Below are 16,885 nucleotides of genomic sequence, written 5' to 3'. Positions count from 1 at the left end.
GTAAGAATGTGGACTTTACTGAATGGTACTTTCTGTGCATTTACCAGCTCATCTGCCAAACTGTTACTACTTTCTCTCTTGGCAGTTGAAGAAGCAGGATTTATTTTCAGTTGGAAAGGGAAGTTCTGCATCATGTCACCTGAAGGCACATAACATATTCTCTGTAATGGTTTTGGTCCCAGTGCCCTTGACCCCCCACTTCTAGACTATCTGGATAGGGAAATTACTGCTTGAGAGATTCAAGCAATCTGCTTGGCTCTACCAAGCATTGTTATAGGCCAGTGGCTGGAATTACCATTTAATAGCAAAGCACATCCCCCTGTGCCCAACAATCTCACATCATGCTGCCAGCCTGCTCAGGCCTATAGTACCTTAAAGCTATAAGAATGACTAGTGAGGCTACCACCGTGACATTACTCATGTCATGAATTTTGCAAGATATTGCTGCAGGTAAAACAAATAATTTACTCTTAGTGATGAGTGCACGGCTTAATTTCACCCAGCTAAACATCTGCAACACATTTTAATCAGTCCAAATGTTAGGCCATCTTAAAAATTGTATTTAGCAATTTTTCTGTTTTTCTTTTTTATCTCCCCCAATCTCTCTCGTAAACACTATTTGGCATACCTGCTGTGGCTAATCATATGTAAGTGGGTTATCCATTAAAGATTATTAAAATTATTTTGCAAACTGCCTGGGGACGGCCTGTTGAATAACTCAGTATTCATTCCTTATTTTTTCCAAAAGGTCTACTTGAGTATTGCATTTTGGGGTCCAAGTAAGAATCATACAGCAATGACACGGCAGGTATGTTCCTATAACTTAGCAGATATGTCCCTATAACTTAGCAGATATGTCCCAATAACTTGGCAGGTATGTTCCTATCCCACCACTCTTTTTTTCTTTTTCATTACTGCTTCTTCAACAAAACTGATCCAATCTTCACTGAATTTGACACATGGCAGAACGCATAAAAGTTATCACCTTTTTTTGATTCCGCAAACCGTTAGTCCATGTGTCAGTCAATTGTAATAAGTCATGAATGCTTTGGCCGATTATCAGAAAACTTGGTGACTTGTTGATGTGTTGACTTGGTAGTAATAAGTATATCATTTTCACATATAATTTGAGATCAGTTTGCTATTAGGGGGCACTCTAGCAATAGTTGATAGGAAATCATAAAATGCAGCTTTTATTACTGTTTGCAGTTATAATAACAAAAACAATAACAACCATAATAATAATAGCCTAAAACCTCTACCCTCCTGCTGTGTTTGTATTTCTATAATAATATAAACTGCTACGTAATAAAACGGCAAAATGGCGCCAAGAGAAAGTTCCACATACGAACAGGGAGAACATCTTCCTCTCCCGCACACTTGCCCCAAGCCACAGGAAGTCTGAACCAATCATCTTAATTACAAGTGGGCCTCAGTACTCCCACCATCCACTTTAAACCCAGCCTTCCGCTCCTTACTTAACAAAGGTAGCCATTAACACAAGGCGAAAAATGAACTAGGCAGACAAACAGTATCTGAGAGCAAGCGTGCAGCACAAGGGGAGATAAACTTGGAAGAAAAACATAAGGAAGATTCTGATGGGGTCTCACTTCCCAGAGGAATCCTGTTCTCCAACTGTCAGGTGTCTGACATCTGTGCCCTAAAAATAAAACGTGAACGTGCAGGTGAGGCGGACCTACTTTATTCCCCGAAGATGATGAAGGAATGATGCGTGTTCAGTTCCCGTTTCTAACAACATCAATAGTAGTTTGTCCACACCTCACATTAGTGCACAGAGAACTTAAAAGTCTAACAGTGCAGAAGAAGTGACAAACAAGCACCAAGTCAAGGACAGACTGGGCTTATGTAGATCCAGTACATGTTCCCGATTACCCAATCCTCATGCAATCAGTGACTATCAGTAATTTTATGTGGCTGTTATGCACACATGCCTGCAGGACACAATATGTTTATTTTATGACGTGCGTGGGTTGACGTTTGGTGGTACAGCCAACGTCATATTGCTTTTGTTCTGTGTATATTCCAATATTGTATTTTGTAAATAGTTTTATGTTTGTTTGCCTCCTAAAATCCAATCCTATGTCCATGTCATATGAGGTGGTAGCAGACAATTACAGGATTTGGACTTTCTATTGATAAACCTGTAATTGTACTGGCTGTGGGAGCTCTGGTTAACCTACTTTTGAAATAAAGTTCCATTTTAAATGTGATGCAGGTTGGTTAGAAAGCATTTGGGTGAGTACTCCTTTCTGTTGAGCATTTCCCAGACTTTGGGCATGCTTTAGAAACACATATTATCATGAAGGTTAATCCTCTGAACATTTTGTATCAATAAAAATCTGTTTTAATTGAAAAAATAAGCTTTTCTGATCATTCATGTGTCTGGACACAAACATATGCTGATTCTTTTTATTTTGAGAGATTGGGGACACATTCCGCGCCTTTGTCCCTTATCTCTTCATTTCCCTGTTTTATGTTTTTTTGTAGTTCTATGTTCCGTTTAATGTTTTCCTTGTCACTCCCTGTGTCTCGGTCTTACTTCTCCTCCCTGTTTCCCCATTTCAATGGGTGCTCTGTGTTCATGCTCCGTTCCGTGGTTTCTTTTTCCCCGTTACATTACTTTACATTACATTACAGTCATTTAGCAGACGCTAAATCGACTAAAGTGCAAATCAAACCCAGGACAAGTGCGTTGAGGACCCTCGAAGAAAGTACAGTTCTAAGTCCTAGAGTGATCACATAGATACAACTTGAACCCTTGAAGAGTACATCAACATACCACAGTCGGCAGCTAGAATACCCTGAATACTACAATAATTATACATAAGTGCTATTACGTGTCTCTGCCCCCCACACCATATATGTATTTCCTCTGTGGTAATTGTCTCACCTGGTTTTTGTTGTCCTGTCCTTAGTGTAATATGAGCCTGCCTATTTTGTTGTTCTGTGCCAGTTCATCTTGTTTCTTGCCTTCATGTTTGTTCCCAATGTTTCTAGCCGCTGCTTCCTTGTTCTGTTGTCCTACCTGCCCTTTTACCCTGACTGTTTTTGTAACTCGTCCTGCCACCTGCCTGCTCCTCCGCCCTTCCCTGGATCCGACCCTCATTAACCCTGGACCCCATCCTTCTCTGCCCTGGACATATCGACCTCCGCCTATCCATTGACGTCCACCTGCCTCATCCACTGTACCTGGTTCATTTGGATTCCAGCCCATTGCCTGGACTCTACCACAAACACTGCTTACCTGTATTGCCCTGTTCTGCCGTGTAAATAGTAAATAGTTTGAGATACTGACACTTTTATAGGACGAGGATAAAATAGGTGGAAATTGCCCTCTTGGGGGGACAAAGTAGAGAGGGTTAAATGAAAGAGGATACCAGCATCCCTTGGGTTTTCCTTATTTAATTATATTTAAAACTAAACTATGTGGAAATCAAAATAAATAAATAATTAAATAACATCCCGTGGAACATTATTTTGCCACCCACAACCTGTGCAAATGCTTGACTGATCAAGGAGAAAAATGAAATGACATTTCCTTGGACATTTTTGTCATTTCCACCAACTGAGTTAATGACAGCAAAAACATTTTATGCCATGTCACTCCATAACAAAAATGGGCCCTGTGATGTTTTTCCATTTTCACAAAGCATTAGAGTCTTATCCCTCTGGCCATATTGATATGGTTAGTTGTAGCACAGTAGGATTTGGCACTTCTCCTCTTTTGTATTCTGTGCGCATACAGGTTTCCACATACTTAATGGCAGCAAACTATTTCAAAATAGTGATAACTGCCCGAACATCTTCAGAAAGCCCAAAGCACCAATGAGGCACTGAAACGTCACAGACAAGTTGGAATCTTAAATGCATGCTTCAACTGTTTTAATATTCCCTTATAATTAAAAGTAGGGAAACAGAAAACAATAAAACAAACAAGTTTCAGTTTTAGCATATTACTGCTGTGCAATAGGGTTCTTTATCTATTTAATAATAAAAAAAGAAATGTGCCCAGTAGACCCTAAAATTAAATGAAATTTCAATTTGTAATATGCACATACACACAAACTCTGTCTTTGTACATAAGTGTGCTGGTCATATTCATATGGATGCAGGCTAGCTAAAGGAGAGTTTTGCCTCTTAAAATGGATAGACACTGCATATTGTCATGCTGCACCATACAGCTTCATTGGTTTCAAAAACATAAACTCGCCGAGCTGAGTGCACACCAGTGTGTCTGAGGTACCTGGCCTGTATCTCCAGCGTGCAAATGGTGGTTGGCTTAACATGCCACCATATAAATGTCAACAGCTAAGACAAATGTGGCCATTCTACAGGAGAGCCAACAAGGTTGAAGATGAGGACATGGGAAGAAATTGCTTAGTGGCCCTCAGTACAAATCCCAGGGAAATAGGCCATTGAGCAGCCGATTGTTAGATACTTACGGCAATATGAATCGGACCACAAAAGCCCATTGCACATCAGATGTAACCTCTTAATTTTCAACACAGTGTGGCTCATTTCATCATTAATCCCAATGCATTTTGTAGCTCTTTGCAACAAATGACATTCATTTGAGTGGTTTTATGCACATCATACAAAGTGAAAAATGTCATTAATAAAGTGACTCTTTTGCCTTGATGGCCTTGTAAATTACTCTCAAAAAGAAGCTGCTAAATACATAAATACAGTACAACCTCGGGTATATCAGAGTTGACTAACCAGCTAACAAAGTAGGTATGAAACAGGAGTAGTATCCCCAGTCACACCTTTTCAATATTAACCTTTTCATCACGTATGCGAAATAGCAAGATTTACACTGGGTAACTTACTCACTGGGTAAGATTAGATATAAAAAGCTTCAGAGAGTTCCAGCATGGCTCTTGATTCTTGAACTGGCTCCTGGTTTTCCTTTGTGGCAGATCTTGTACATTCAAGATCTGACTCCAGCTCAAAATATGTACCAGTTCATTTACGGATGCTGTCTTTGTTTACAATGGGTAACGAGCATGCGACAGATAGTTAGCTCTATAATGTTTGGGACATTTCTTTCTTGGATGGGCTCTGTACACCACAATTTCAGATTTGTTAACAGACTTACAGTTCACACGTGGTTCATGTGCGCAGATTCTCATCTTTTATGAAAGGGCTATGTCGACATTACAGGCTTCCAGTGCTCTAATGATATTCCAAACGGTTAATTTTGGTAAGCCTAAGGTTTGGCCTCTGTCTCTCACATCCCCGCCCCTTATTTCCCCACCTCATAATGGCTTCCTTAACTTTCATTGACACATCTCTGCTCCTCTTGTTGACAAACACCAATACAGACTCCAAAGGGGGTAAAAAAAAGCATAGAATCAAGACTAGATACTCAAAGCTCTCTGTAGCCTGCACAAAGCAATCAATTGACCACATGTGACTATCTAATCAGAAACACCTGTGAATCCATTTGTCCCAAACATTACGGTGCCCTGAAATGGGGGGACTATGTATAAAAGTGCTATCATTTCTGCATCTTTAACCACATGTGAGTTGTTTGATGGCAAATCTAAAACTGTGGAATAGAGAACTTAATTAAGAAAAAGATATGTCTGTCTAAAATATTATGGAGCTCACTGTATATGTGGATTTAAACAATGACTTGGCTTAATACTAAATTCAGATTGACTGGGAAGTGTGCATTAGTTTCCTATATATGGCTGGCTATGAAGTAGTTCCAGCAAAAGTATCAGACTGACTTGATAAAACAAACATGAACAATGATTTCTCTGTCATAAATGGTAATATATTTGGTGAGAACAATGATTGTGGGAGGCAGGATCAAAAGGATTTTTGGAAGAAAGATAAACTTGTCTTAAACCCATTAAACCACATTAAATCCAGTAATATTAATCCCCTTAATATTTAGTCATTATATTTAAAAACCCATATCCTAAGGACCAATGCTAACAAACAAACAAAAAAAAACCTTTAAAACCAACAACAGATGTTTTCTTCTCTCCAAGCACTTTTTTTTTAACTTAATTTAATTGCAGCTGAAAATGGAAATGGAACCAAAAAAAGTGCTGTCACTTTGATTTTTAACATTAGTGTGACAGTGCAGATGAAATAATCAGTGTTTCTGTTTTGACAAAAATCCTTCTCTGAAGTCGACTAGAGAATAGTTTTCCCATCACTCAGAGCTTGATTGCAGTTGAAATTTCTACAAAGAAACCAAGAATAAAGATACAGATAAAGAATAAATATAAATACTACAATTTTATAAAAAACAGTTTGGTCCTCTTTAGAAAAATTATGCACAACCAAATCCAGGTGAATTATTTATGTCAAAGTCCACTCCTCTAGTGATGTGAATTAAGGAAGGATGTTCTTGTTTTTTGCCATCGGGAAGGAGTGAAACTGTACATCAAAATGTGACTCAATTCCGGCTGTTGGGAGTGAAAGCAGCCCTGTGGATAACTTCAGATTGTCCTGTAGTAGACCACAGTCTTGTTCTGTAAGCAAAACTACTTTACTAGAAATTGACCTTTTCCTGCTTTACTATATAACAGGGGCATTTGCAGGATTTAATCCCAAGGTATGCAGAAAAATAAAAACATTAGGGTACTCTACTGTCGATACCATCTCACCCATTAAAGATGGATGGTGATATATATAGTAATCACAGGTGTTACCGATTTGACCATGTCATTAATCCACCACGTGAACACTGGAAGCAGAAAAACCTATGCCTTTAAGTTCCATTTTAAGATGTGTGACCACTACACCAACAACCGTTAGCTTATCATAGGCCCCGCTACAAAACTGGTCTAGTGTTCTCAATAGTGTGATTACGGGTAGTGACACAATATAGTTCTGAGATTAACTAAAATAAGGAAAATTGTATTGCCGATTTAACTTTGTTTTTATTTACAATAATTGTTAGGGGTGCCAATAAATTTGGCAACTGTGGTTTTCAGAAAAAAATGAGATTAAGAAATAAAAGACATTGAAACATGAGAGGAAATGTAAATTATACTTAATACTCAATATAACATTATCCATGTTGTTTGTTATATGCAGCCTTTTTTCTCCAATTTTATTAAGGGTGCCAATAATTCTGGAGCCCACTGTAACTAGCTAGTCGTCATAGCCCCAAATCGATCACCAGCAACAAGTATACATGGAAAAGCAACACTACCTGATCACAAAAACATGACCTTATGGTTATAATCACTTTAACAAAACACTGTAATGAGGCTCATCCATAACCAATGCAATTAAGGCATTCGAGTTTGTGTTGGTTGACTTTCTGAGACAATGATATACAGACAATTTATTTTACAGGCTGTTTAATTTCAAAATGTTAATGCAGTTGAGGTACACAGCCTATACAGATGGGGTGCCACTGCAACATAACTAATTCAAAGTAAAACACATTTACATCTTCTCAAAGAAAAATGTTACCATCCATCAGTTAATATGGTCAATTATTGATGTCAGCATCTCTCCTATGATGTAGAGAAAGGCAGGATGATCTTGTTTTCGCCATCAGGAAGGAGTGAAACTACATCAGGATGTGGCTCAATTCCAGCTGTTGGGAGTGAAAGCAGGCCTGTAGCAAAAATTATAGTGTAACTGTACATCTCATGAACATAAGGATAGACAATTTTACTGGCAGAGTGTACTCAATTTCCTTGCTTCCACCACATAAAACTCCCTGCTTCTATACAGACTGGAATTAGAAGTCGCGTATTTAATAATATGTATGCACTGTAAAAAACAATAGTAACCTTCAGAGTCTAGCAGGTAGTCTCTCCAGTATCATAAGATCCCAGTCTCTTCCTGGTATCTGTTGCTACCCACTGCATCCAACTGTACATGAAACATGTTTTCACTTTGTCATTATGGTCTATTGAGTGTAGATAGGCAAAAGTGGCAATTTTATCTATTCAAAATTAAATCTACAACACAATAAAGTGTGCAAAAAGTGAATGGGTCTGAAGCCACTGTAACTGAACTGTCAAATGTGAGTGTCATGACCCAGTCTAAGTCAGACTGTAACAGGAAAAAGGATATCGGAAAGGAGTGGGGAATGAGTAATAAAAATGACTAACTCCGGTCCATCTGCTTAACCAAAACTAACCAACCAAAACTAAGCTGACTAGTCTTTGGAAGTTTACTGGGTACACGGTGCCATTGAACACTGAAATACAGAACACTTTATCTGCAGGTCACGACCTAGAGAGATAAAATAGTCCACCAAGAGTCGCCTACAAAAATAATAATTAAAAAAATAACAAAGCAAAATAACAAAATACTTTCCCAATGGAAGGATGTGTAACCCAGCTGGGAACATTCAAACTCAGTCAAACAGTCACTATACAGCGAGCAGAGGGGCAAAATGAAAGTCGAAGTCGGGGTGAGCAAAACAGGGTCAAACACACGCACATTTCACTGGGACAATCAGACCAACGGGCTAAGAATCAGAGTGGAATAGAACGAGTCAATGGTCAAACACAAAATTCAATCAGCAAACAAACTAAAAGGGGTTAGACGAGAATCAAAAGTAAAACAAAAAAAAGGTCAAACACGCAAAGTTAATGAAGTAATCTCAAACCAAAGATCTACAAGCAAAGTTCGAAGAGCTAGTCTCTGCTGGTGAATGCCAAACAGTGGCTATTTCGAACAAGAGATTTAAATTCTAGGGCAATGGAAGGAAATATAAATATAATCACACAAGCAGCAATGACAAGCAAATATAATGGAAATATGTCATAACAGTGGGGTATTTACTGTCTGGGCCATCAGATATTCATGGTATTTTCAGACACTCCATGAGGAGACAAAAATTCCCTCTTTGGCCCACCAGGACCAACTGCATCCACAGTTTAGCCAACAATAATACAAACATTTGACCAATATATGAAATGCAGGATCATATTCAGAGTTTTTAAAGCCATGCGCAGGTCCATTCCACATATGGACTTCAATGTTAAATCTTCTGCAGCAGGACTTTATAGTATTTTCTGAAAGGTCTGAAATGATTTTTTTCCAATGAGTACTGTTCAGTTCTGTAAAAATTACAAAAATACTTCGGAAACACTTTTACTGTAATGGACGTATGAGAGAAATGTTCTAGGCTAAATAGCACATACTGTATTTTGTACACATTTTTAGGAAAAAATGGCAGTTTCTCTCCTAAACTCACAGCCTACAGTAACAAAGGAATGTGAAGGTAAACAGATCCTGTCTCAGCCAGTGTAGACTAGGCATTAAGAAAACAAGCTTAGAGTAAATGGGCAAGCTAACTAATACCTTATAATCAATGAAAAAATTACAAATATTATTTTCCCAAGATCAAATCTCATGGCATCTATTCTGCATCTATCGTATACAACAGGTATACCAGAGTGTATGAATATATTAGGTCCTCTGATTGATATCTTTGATTAACAATGGCTTCAGTGTCACTACTGTTTTCCTTTAATCCTCGTCAGCAACTGTGAAGTCACATCATTTACAATTTAACACATTCTTGGTTTTGAGAATTATGAATATTGATAGCTCAATGATTAGCTGCAAATTTATGCATGCTAGGGCGAGTTAATTTATTTTGCAACACTACTTGTTAATTTTGTGTTAAGAATTGCAGCCCAGAGGTGCAGCACTTCACTCCAGATTCTCTATAATGAAAACTTGATATAACTAGGTTATGCTTCTAAAGTAATTAATAACCCACTGTTCTGGCAAACCATGAGGAGCAGGGAGTACAGATTATTCCATTAGACCATATCAGTGTTTACGAAAGACAATATTCTACAACAAAAATGCACCCAAAAAACTAAAAAAACAAGTAAAACAAATAAAAATATTTTGCAACTGAACACATTTATTTTATTGATTGACTTGGAGTAAAGAGATAGTTTTGGCCAGTCATTGAAGGTGTTAGTGATAGATGGCAAGCGATTGAAATTAAGTTACGACTGAATTAGCTTAGCTATGGATAGACTAAGCAAAGCAGATAAATTAAAGAAAGAAATGATGAAGAGATGAAGGGATGCATACTTTGTCTGTTTCTAGTTCTCTTAAAGAACAGGTAACCAATATGAGTCAGTCTTATTTAGGGACATATGCCCATACATTGGATTTACATGCACGGGCCTTCTGAGTATATCTTAGTTCAACTTGAAATCAACTTGCTATATTTGTACTTTAAACCAATATGTCTAGTAAATTAATCAAAGGAATACCACCTGTATTACTCAGTCAGCAGCAGACATTTTGTAAAGTTTTTCCCAACCCACTCTGAAGCTTCACAACACTTTTCTCTCTACGGACCAGAATGCAAGGAATGCAAAAACACAAAAGATTATGTTTCCTCAGCAAAATGTACAGACAATTATTGAATTTTTCAGAACATAATTATAATGTTATAAATATGCAGCTATAATATGATAATCTAGTTCATCTTAAAGCAGAGACAGTTTTTAGGCATTTCTGACGGGCAGGCACTAAAGCCGTTGCCTGTTCACTTGACGTCACAAAAGGTATTTACATTGTGTGGAGATAAGAAATAACTGTACACTTAACACAAGTGAAAACGACAGCCAAATCATGATGCACGGATTGGGAGTGGTAGTGTGATAAATTCTGTAATTTGTTTATTCCTGGCTATGGTAGTGTCAATTTGGGGGTGTACAAGTGCACTTACAGTTAAGTGAACTTGAGAAGACAAGTTGTTTACATTAATTAGTGCCATTATTCATGCTTGGTTGAAAAAGGTTTTTAAAAAATTGGGATGAATTGATTGTATTTTGCTTTCTCTCGTGAATGCTTAGTTGTGTTCATGTTCTCACACATAATATGGGGTGGGGTGTCTCTGATGTGCTAACCATTTGAAATGAAAACTAACTGTACTGGGAAAAATATTTAACTTCAGATACTGAACAGCCTTTCTATACTATCAGTGCTATCACATATCGCCACTGTTGATAAGAAATGCAATTATCTTCTCTCACCTGAGAGAGATTTCTTCAATAAGTTTTATCAGAGAAAAAGTCATGATCCCATGTCAACATTAAATTATTGACATTATCAGAGGCTGGCTGAGGTGTAGAAATTTTGTAATTAGCTTCCAAGAAGAAGAACCAAATATAAACCATTTCAGCAAACGCAGATGTTTGTGAGTTAGTCATGAAATTTGATTTCACCAAGTTCAATTTTCCAAAATACAGACAAGCAGATATACCAAAGGTTACAGAGACCTTCTTGGTCTTTGTCCTGCAATGGATAAATACTTGGGGATATTCAGTTATGTTTTAGATGTTCCATTTCTGCTGAATAAACTGCTATGTGCTTCTCCCATTTTCACCTGTAATCCAATTGGGAAATCAAATGGTAACATTGTACAATGAGGTTCCATTATCTAGTATGGGCTACTCAAAAAAAATATTGATACCCCTTAAGTCGTGGGATTTTTTTTTTTTTTTTTTTTTTCACACCGCAATTTTAAATTAATATGGTCACCGTGAATACCGTTGACAGCGTTAAAACTCACAGTTCTATCTGGATAAACTATTTTATCTATTTTACTTTTTTAGCGGTTCCTTATTTTGTCATTTGTAGGGTGGGAAAACAACGAGAGGGACCTCACCTTCTCTGCATTTTGGGAATTCACAAGCTACACAAATCAGGGTTTCCTTTTCACGAGTGAACCAAATCCATAAGAGTTAATCATTCAAAATGTGCTAACTCAGAGAATCATTGATGGAATTACTTAAAATTTACTCTGGGGTGGAAATTGTCAAGTTTTGTCCATGTCGTATAGATCTAATCCATTGATAAGACTATTTTGTTCTTCATATCGTCTCTGCGATAGTTTATCAAAAGTGTCTTTATATTTCATGTTGGTATTGGTTGGTTCTGGTTGTCATTCGTGATATTTTGTCTGCATGCCGTGATGGAGGTTAGTATTTTAGCCCACGTGAAAAACCATTTACCGTGTTGCATCACTTTTACGTCACAGTTGTTTCTCGTCGTTACAGTGAAGGCAATGCAATCAGATGAATGGTAACATTCATTGACAAGAAGAGCTCCCCTAAAGACCAAATTGATCAATCTACAACATGTAGGCTAGTAAACCAAAACAAACTTTAAAGAAGTTCAAACAGACACACAGTAACTGTGTTTTTTTATTCATACATTTTGAGCAGGCTGACAACATTAAATAACGTGCTTTCCTGCCGTGATGGACCGAATTAAGCAGCGGTTTCTTGAAGAACATTCATGAAGTGATAAACATTGTATTGTCACTGTATGATAAAAGATGCAACTGATATATTTTATTATTATGCGAATGAGCAGTCACCTGTTGGCATGTGATTATAGGCTAGATGTCCTGAACAAATTATAACATATAAAATGCTCTGTGTAAAAAAGACGACTGCTTTTGCTGTGTACTGCTTTAAATGTCTGAAGCGATGCATGCACACCAATGCAATAGCTCAATGTGAAGCAGAGTCAAAAAGAGCAGAAACAATGAAAGAAAAAGGCTCACACATGGCCTTTTAATTAATGTTAAAATTAACCAGATTTAATTGAGATATACCTGCATAACAGAGTGCAAAAATGTAGGAGTTGTGCTTCAGGTTAAAGTCTTGGTTTCAATGCAGTGCAAATTGCAATGTAGTCCAGGGGACTATTTAAACAATGCCACTTCTGGGTTACATCACGTCCACTTCCAGGTTACCCCACGCCCACTTCTGAGTATGAGTAGCAAATGGATAATTTAATTGGTTGAGCGGATACGGATACAGATACAAATAATGCAATACTCACTCACCCCTAATCCGTGTGGCAGACGAATCTCATTTCTACTTTCGAATATAATTTGTGTATTAACGCAAGCAACACTGGTAAACTGATTGCCATGTCTGCGGCTCGCAGATCACAGTTTCTGTCTGTGTTGGGACGGATCAAAAAGCTGCCAGGCGAAACCCTGCCCGCTTCCGGGTTAAGTCACGCCCACTTATGAGTATGGATGCAGAGTTTAAAAAAATAATGAGCGGTGGATAAGGAAGCATTGGGATAAGCAATAATTAATTTGTAAATCTTTTTTTATTTCATCTTGTTCGTTCACCTTGGGTTATATCTATACAAAGAGTCTGTTTCTTGAAACCAGACACCTAAAATAGCTGTTAGCAGTACCAGAGGTTCTAAGATAATCAAGGAAAAAATAAGAACCAAATAATCTGTGTTATCAAAGACAACAAAGAGATCAAGGACAGTTAAGACAGCAAAGAGAAACTACTTGATCTGAGAAGAGTTGATTAAACATGCATAATGCTGTTGAGTGAGAAGGAATTAAAGCAGAGTTAATTCAAAGCTAAAACAAAACTAAATGCAGCGTTGACAGCTCAGTCAATGATGTTGGATTGAATGCAATACAAAGACTTGACGGTCTTCTGTTTAGGGGTCCATATTCGATGCTTAGAGGTCTGATGTAAGGGGAGCTAAAGGGTTCTTTTATCTCTTGCCTCATGTTAACATAGAGGGATCAACGTAAAACAGGGTCATCAATTTGCCAGCACACAATATTGTTATAATTGTCATGTAATTGACAGCAATGTGGAACACAATGGGACTGAAAGTAAGTAAAAGTTGTATTACTTTCTTGCTCAAACTGCCAGGTGCAGTACAGGTGATAGATATTTAATCTGATGGTTTACTGTCGTGTTTTGTTTGTCAGTTGTTTCAATTTATGAAGTCTTAGGAGGAATAGCATTATTGTTCAGGACATATCTTACAAGGAGATTATGAGTTTGACCACAACTATTTTTATTACTACTGTAAAATAAAGTTTTATTTCAAATGATGTTGGAATATTCTGCTCCTGCTAGGTCAGTCATCCAGATAAAGGGATATTTCACTTTGTTACAACGCAAGTAATTTTGTGGAGCTCACCTCATTTGATTTGAGTGAATACTGGCAACATAAACTGTACCTTCCCATTTGTCAGGCTCCCAATTCTCTCCCTTTCATTTTGAGACCTCGGTGAAATTAATAGTTTTAAAGCATACATCAACTACGGAATATAACAGATTGATAAAAAGAGATTACAAACGTCAATCTAGTTGTGCTACAACAAAGCAAAATCACTTTAAGAAGGATGGTCCCCATGGTTTGGTACTACATCCAGACTGTGCCAGTCTCAGCAGTGGCTGTCCGGCCTCATGGGGTTGTGATTAATTGGCCGTAGTATCACCCGTGGAGGGTGGGTTTAAGTCAGTCCGGCCCATCAGAGTGCCAGCAGCCTCCATTTTGTGTCGGCAGTCTGCTTGTGCCAACTGAATATGAGGATACTCATGGAAGCATGGCTAAACAGGACTGCGAGCGAGAGGAAGAAACTGGCAGTGTGTGTTTCAGCGTCCTCATCTGCCCTCACAAACTGAGGATGCAGCAGTGCCTATAATCTAGAAATATACTTGGACACATTAAATTGGATTTAAAAAAAAAGCTTTGTAAGAAAGCTCTCGCAATCTGCATAAGTCTGCACATTCATGAGAAGAGACTTCTGACGATTTCAGATATTTTATGTGTAAATAGTGCCATTACCTGCACTGCACTATACTGCTGAACTCTGCATTGATTTCTATGCGTATACAGGAATAATCCATACTTAAAGTTCTATGGGTGAATTTTTATGGAGTAACCGGGCCCATGAAATGGCTTAAACCTTCCTGTCAACTTTTGATGCAGAGCTTAATTCAGTCCTAATGTGAGACCTACTGCCTAGTGTTTGTTTGTATGTTGTACTCTAAGCCTAACCAAACATATGTGCAGGGTTAACATTTTTAATATGGCAGTCGAAGGTTTGCTGGGGAAGAGATAATCTGTTTAAAATGACAGTTTCCAAATCCAGCCGCTTTAAACTGAATTTATATTTGATCCTGGATGCTGATTTGTTGAGATGGTGTTCTACGGAAATATGATGCAGTAACTGAATACAGCCTGCTTGTAAACTATATCACTTTGTGCACTGTTACAAAATAATATGACAAAATACAGTGTGTTGTAACTGTTTTTAAATCAGAAATTAGTCACAAAATACTGGTGTGTTTACTAGCTTATCTAAAAGCTGACAAATTAACTTTTTAAAATGTTGTTGGAAGCAGGGCTAAATACCATGATATTATTATCATTATACGAGATTCAGGGTTTTGGCCTATTTCTAATGAGACCACACATTAATATTTTAGGTGGTAATTCAGCTCTGCAACTGAATACCTCAACAAGAGGGAAATTTACTCCTGCTCTTAACAACAGAGGTGATGGATGTTGGCAATAATTGTTAAGTCCAGCCAGTGGGGTGATCTCTACCTTCGGGCAAAATACTACCCATGTGACAAGGCCAGTCATGCATCATACCCAAACTGCCTCAAAACATTTAAATTCCAAACTGGAAGGCCTCAACAACCATCATCTCATTACATTTCTGTGTCCAGAGGCAAGGAGTGCACAGGAGTGCATGGCACAGGTGAAAAAATGCACAAGTTATAATGCCAAGTCCATCAATTATTCCCAACAATGGCCTGGCTTATTTAAAGGTCCTTCCAGTGTTTTACTTTAGGTCCTGATACCCATACGATTTGTGTGGTTTTAAGTACCAAAAACAGTCTCTATCCAGTTTTACATATCATTCTCCAGCGCCTCTCATGACTTTCCAAATGACACTTCTGGGTTACAGTGGAGTTTTTCTTGTTTTCTTGAGTTTTTCATTTGGAATGTATGGGCTATATGCTACACGGCTAGCATATACACATGAACTCCCGTCCAGACAAAACAATAACATGGCTTGTTGTGAATCGGTCTCTTTGATATTGAATGCAACAAGTTTATGTTAAATTATGTTAGGAGCAGATAACAAATCAAGTTAGTAGTAACCTGCATGTAGCTATCATATTAACTACAGTCACATAAATTAAATGAAAATATTCTTATTGTCATTCTCCTCATTACCATTGGGTATAAGAAAAAGAACGGAATACAGTACAACCGGGGCCACAATGCAGTATGTGACTAGCCATGGACAATTCAAAAATGAATATAAAAACAGGAATTAATATTAATAAAAAAATACAAACATGCAAAGTATCTTTCCTGCTTGGGGGATTTTATCGAAGTGAAATTGCACAGCATATGATCCACAAAAATAGTTGATTGACTTTTGAATAGGCTTTGAACATGTGTGCATTGCTTGCGAAAGCCCCAAAATTAGCAAATCGCTATATATTGGGCTGTGACTTAAGGTTATGCAATAGAACTGGTCTGACAGGTGGGTGGGGCAGGCATAAATGGCAGACTACTCTGACCCCATTTACACTTGGTCGTTTCATGTGACTTGTATCTAGATAGTATCCGGATATGAGTTAACCACATTGCATTTACACTTGGCAGTCAGATGCATCTCTGGCCAGCCAGATTGAAATCCAATATTGTGTGGACTATTTTGGACTAAGTTTGCTGTATCAAATTGTATTGTCTCTCTCAAAGGCCGCTATCTAAAAACAATAAATCACACAGGTTGCTCAATAATACCAGTGTCTATGAAACAGATGTTTGTGTGGACAGGATCAGGATATTTAATGCTTGTAGCAAAAACAGAAAATTAGTTTTGCTCTTTGTAATGACATTGATTGCAGTCTTTTATGCAAAGCTTCACTTTTTGTTTTCTTCAGCATCAGTCATGATGTGACCAAACGCATGTTTGAGAGGCAGAAATTAGCATTTTTATTTCATCACATTAAAGTACATTCAGAGCTACAAATTGAGGTGTCACTTAACAGGACTGACCAAATACTTTGGCCTTAATGAAAATATAACCTTA

The sequence above is a fragment of the Conger conger genome, chromosome 13, assembly GCF_963514075.1.
Source record: "Conger conger chromosome 13, fConCon1.1, whole genome shotgun sequence".
In the NCBI taxonomy this organism is placed as follows: Eukaryota; Metazoa; Chordata; class Actinopteri; order Anguilliformes; family Congridae; genus Conger; species Conger conger.
Note: the sequence above shows the minus strand (reverse complement) of the source record.